The sequence below is a fragment of the Cannabis sativa genome, unplaced genomic scaffold, assembly GCF_029168945.1.
Source record: "Cannabis sativa cultivar Pink pepper isolate KNU-18-1 unplaced genomic scaffold, ASM2916894v1 Contig3, whole genome shotgun sequence".
Classification (NCBI taxonomy): Eukaryota; Viridiplantae; Streptophyta; class Magnoliopsida; order Rosales; family Cannabaceae; genus Cannabis; species Cannabis sativa.
Window position 1 is genome coordinate 3668257 of NW_026870039.1, and position 6000 is coordinate 3674256.

The window sequence follows — 6000 nt, forward strand, 5'->3', positions numbered from 1 at the left end:
CATAGTACTTTAATAAAAAATTTAACTGCCACATAGTATATGAGTTTAAAGCTTGTAAAAAAAATTTACTTAATTTTTTTTTTAATTTGAATATTAATGATCACCAAAATAATTATTTTGTTATTTGAGAAGTACAAAGTACGAATAATATCCAAAACAATAAAAATACTAATTAAAGATAAAAAAAATTAAGCAGTATATACTATTAATTTATGTAAAAAAATTAACTCATTGATTAAATATTAATTAATAATTAATAATTAATATTTTTGTTACTTATGTTTTACGAAACCAAATCTTCTGTCCCTAGTTTTTCTTGTCTCTCTGTCCCAAGCTAATTAAAATGCACCACTGCAATTAAATTATCATACCATCATTTAACACATTTAACAGAATTAAAGGACTATTTATTCTAGTTTTCTTGTCATAACTTTTTTTTTCTTTGAAACCTTCTTTCTATAGTTTTTTTATTTATTTTTTATTTTTAGAATAATAGTAAACACGGCCCAGATCACAATTCTTCCAAGGAAGTTGCTAAAAGATGTAGAAAGCATTTGCAAAGTCTTTCTTTGGAAAAGGTTGACAGTCACTACTGGTCCTGGTTTAGTAGCTTGGCATCAGGTCTGTTCACCAAAAAGAGCTAGATGTTTAGGATTCTGAAAGATCCTTGAGTGGAACACTGTAGCAATGAGGAAATACGTATGGGCAATTGCCATTGAAAAAGATAACTTATTTTTTAAATGGATCAATGAAGTTTACTTGATGGAGAAGAGTTGGTGGGAGTGCCAGCTACCAACTGACTGTAGCTGGTACTGGAAGAGGATCGTGGCTATCAAAAATGCTCTCAAGACCAAGATCGATCAAGCTTCATTTGTAGCCTTGAGGTATGACATCAAAACTGGTCTTGATTTATTCTTTACTCAAACTACCGAGATGAGTTGGAGTAGAATAGTTTAGAATAGATTGAATGTCCCAAAGCACAGGATTATTCTTTGGTTGATACTGCTGCAGAAACTCACAACTAAAGATCAAGTCCAAAAGTTTAATCCACTAGTGGATAAAACATGCTTGTTATGTGGAAATGGAAATGAAAATTACAAGAGTTTTATAATGCAATCTCACCATTTGTTTAACAAAGTTATATATTTTTACAATGATGATCAGACCCATTCATCATAATCTCTATCCATGGCCTGTATATGTGATTCAAGAAAAGGGGTCTGGTTGGTGCATATAACTACAATAAAAGATTTCCTTAATCAATTTATTATATATCTTTGAATAATATATTGCAATGGATGATGTAACTTCATCATATCTAAGCGCATTTTCTTTTAGATTTTCATTTCAGAGCAGATTGATTTTAAGAATTAGTTAATTGAAGCTTCGGTTACCAAATGGCGGCCACCGTAGTAACTAGTGTATGTTAGGGTTCAAAATCATATATTATTATTTCATTTTTTCTTTTGATAATGCAAGAATCATCTATCACACTTTGCCAATTTTTTTTTTATTTTGTTTATAATTGTAAATAATAAATTTTATTTTATTGACAAGTGAAAAATTATGTACATATTTAAATATATATATTATAATGAAATTTAAAAGCATCATAATAGCATATAAAATTTCAATATTTTAGTTAAAGTATTTACGTGATCTCACAAAATATTAACAGTTGTTGCATGTATTCTTCTTTGATATAATATATTAATGGTTGTTGCATGTATCAAAGTACGTGCGTGCATGATCTTACAAAATATTAACACTTATTGCATGCATATTTTGATTTGACATAATATTATAACAGTTGTTGCATGTATTTTAATTTGACATAATATTATTAACGGATTTGCATTAACATTATTCTAGAAGTGATTAATAGTTATGATTAATTATTGTAATAATAGTTGTTGCAAATAGGGTAACAATCACATTTTTATTATTCATAGTACTTTAATAAAAAATTTAACTGCCACATAGTATATGAGTTTAAAGCTTGTAAAAAAAATTTACTTAATTTTTTTTAATTTGAATATTAATGATCACCAAAATAATTATTTTGTTATTTGAGAAGTACAAAGTACGAATAAAGATAATATCCAAAACAATAAAAATACTAATTAAAGATAAAAAAAAAATTAAGTAGTATATAGTATTAATTTATGTAAAAAAAATCAACTCATTGATTAAATATTAATTATTAATTAATAATTAATATTTTTGTTACTTATGTTTTACGAAACCAAATCCTCTGTCCCTAGTTTTTCTTGTCTCTCTGACCCAGGCTAATTAAAATGCACCACTGCAATTAAATTGTCATACCATCATTTAACACATTTAACAGAATTAAAGGACTATTTATTCTAGTTTTCTTGTCATAACTTTTTTTTTCTTTGAAACGTTCTTTCTATAGTTTTTTTATTTATTTTTTATTTTTAGAATAATAGTAAACACGGCCCATATCACAATTCTTCCAAGGAAGTTGCTAAAAGATGTAGAAAGCATTTGCAAAGTCTTTCTTTGGAAAAGGTTGACAGTCACTACTGGTCCTGGTTTAGTAGCTTGGCATCAGGTCTGTTCACCGAAAAGAGCTAGATGTTTAGGATTCTGAAAGATCCTTGAGTGGAACACTGCAGCAATGAGAAAATACGTATGGGCAATTGCCATTGAAAAAGATAACTTATTTTTTAAATGGATCAATGAAGTTTACTTGATGGAGAAGAGTTGGTGGGAGTACCTGCTACCAACTGACTGTAGCTGGTACTGGAAGAGGATCGTGGGTATCAAAAATGCTCTCAAGACCAAGGTCGATCAAGCTTCATTTGTAGCCTTCAGGTATGACATCAAAACTGGTCTTGATTTATTCTTTACTCAAACTACCGAGATGAGTTGGAGTAGAATAGTTTGGAATAGATTGAATGTCCCAAAGCACAGGATTATTCTTTGGTTGATATTGATGCAGAAACTCAGAACTAAAGATCAAGTCCAAAAGTTTAATCCACTAGTGGATAAAATATGCTTGTTATGTGGAAATAGAGATGAAAATTTAAGCCATTTATTTTTTAGCTATCATTTACAGCAGGATGTGCCTACAGGGGATCAAAGGATGGCTAGATTGGAGAGCAAAATCATGGGATCTGCTGCAATTAGTAAGGTGGATTGACAAATCAAAAAAATCGTCTTCTACTAGGAAGAGTATCATCCATGCTGCTCTTGTAGCCTTAGTCATGTACCTCATATGGAGAGTCCGAAATGATGTATATTGGAATTAAAATTTATGGTATATCCAGAATACTGTACAGAAAATTGAAAAAGAAATACAACTTAGAATTAACCTTGTAATGCCAGAAAAGGCTAAAGCTATAGATAGAGATTGGTTTATGGAAAGATGTAAAAAATAAGAAGTAGTATGAGAGGTATGTGGAGCTTGATGAGGTATGTAATTGGAGAATGTAATTTGGTTATTGAGCAATACAATGATCCTTATTCATAAAAAAATAATAATAAACACACTTAAGTAAAATTAGATTTTATCCCAAATATATTAATAATATTAATGTAAATAATAGTATTAAAAAATTAATATTTAAAAAATATTAAACATAACAATAAAGTCTATTTTTTTCTTGAAATAAGGCGTCATCAAAAAAAAATATAATATATTATAATATACACAATCCAATTAAGTAATAATATAATAACTTCCAAAAAAAAAAGTAATAATAAAAAATAATGCAAATAATTTTTTCAATTAAATAATAATATAATTCTATAAAAAAATATAATAATACGATAATATTAGAGTTTATTTTTTTTTTCTTTAAGAAAAAAAGTTTTGAAATAAGGAGACAAATAAAAAAAAAGGTTATTAACATGATTAATATAAATATTCTTTTAATTAATATTACGTGTAATGCATGTATACTTAATTATATTCTTAATTTTTATTTTGATTATGTATATTTTTTTTTATTGTATAGTTAGTTTTTTTAGATGTTATTCAATAAACAGCATTATTTTTTATTAAAAAAATTGTTAATTTGAGTGATATTTTTATATATAAATATAATAATATTCAAAAAAAAAATTATTAATTATAATTTTAGTTTAGCTATAATCCTTTAAATTTTATTTTTCTTTTTCATTTTTTTTAGAAATATCATACACTTTATTTATTTTTTATTTTGTTATAATAGTATAAAAATAAATTTTTGGTAATTACAAAATGTAACAGTGTTACAACAGTAATTTTTTAAGAAACATAATCATTTTTTCTATTTTACTATTTAGAAAGAAAACAATATAATAGAAATATATATTTTTTTAGATATGTGGATTGGATAAAAAATTAATAATAGAAATATATTTTTTTAGATATGTTGGGTTTAAATTTGAAATGCAATGTTAAAAAAGACACAATAAATATAATAGATAAAAGAGATATTTAGAATTTAAATTTGAATTGTATGTTCTGAAAAAGAACAACAATTTTTGTAATATAGCCATGTTCAATATAACATAGAAATAAAACAATATAACTCTATAAAAAAAATAAATAATAAAATATAATCACATTTCAAAAGAAAAAAATTATAAAACAGGAAAATTGGAATAAATAATCCTTAACTTTGATAAATGTGTTAAATGAGGGGATGACAATTTAATTGAGGTGGTGCATTTTAATTGGCTTGGGACGGGGAAATAGGAAAAACTAGGACATAGGATTTGACTCCATGTTTATACGGTCTCGACAACAACTTAAGTATTAATTATTGTTGACTCAAAAATATGAACTAGAATTCTAAGCCACACCCGCTCACTAGATTGGCGAGAATGAATAAGTAGTAAAGTAATTATAAGAAAGAGACAATAAATTTATAGTAGTTCACTCGCTATATCGCTATAGTAATAGAGCTACTTCTACTTCGAGTTCTTATTTCTCACAGATGGTAATTGCAGCAATACACTAAGTGTCAGAAGCTCCAAATTTTAGAGAGAGAAAATCTAGAGAGAGAAGCTCTCACCTTGTGGGTAGTTTTCTGAATGTGTAAAATGAATTAAGGGAGCTCTCCTTTTTATAAGTGAAGGAGGCCAATAAAAATAGGAAAATATTAAATAAGATGTTTTTGACCGTTGATGATGATCTAACAGTAAAAATTAGCTCTTGGTGGTGATGGCTATTTTTCAAAGCCCGACGGGTCCCGCTGCAAGTAACTCGAAGCTTATTTTCATAACTTATTTTGAGGTGAAATTTGACAAAGATAGCTTTAGAATTACGTCTAGAGTGTGAAATAGGACTTGATAGAGAATTGAATTAGCTTCAAAATGAAAGTTGAATGGTATCAATTAGATAAAAAAATGACTCAGTTATGACTGTTTTACTAAAAGCAGTCCATGACCCAACACCCAGCTTGACATCCAGCGCCCAGGTTGACATATGACGTCAACTTGGACGCTGGGTAAGTGTAAAAACGTCCAAGGATGTACTTTGAGATGCGTAAGTTATATTTTTACAACACTTAGTCTATTTATATGTTCTGGCAAAGCTAGTCATCGATTCTCGGAGATGTTGCTGTATTCCAAGAATGAGAGACTCAAAGCTCTTCATTTTTGAGTGAGCTAGAAATGAGAAATGAAAAGTTGTCAATTTGACTTCTCTGTCTTCATAAATCTTTGTCATTGTGGAAGACCAGATGGATGGTTAAAATAGCGTCAAATTCGGATAAGCAAAACCCAGCGCACTAGGTCTTTTGTCAACCTGGGCGCTAGGTACTTACTCGTGAGCTCCTGGGATTTCATTTTACATACTTCCAAGGCTTCTGAACTTGAGGATGAGGTCTCGTACTCTATTATTGACTATTCTGAATTCAATGGTTGCATTGGATTTGGCATTTGAGCAATTGAAAGTAGCATTCCAGAGTTGATTGTTAACCTGGGCGTTGGGCCCAACACTAGGTCAACCTGGGTGCTTGACCCCATTTCTAGGGTCCCAGGATT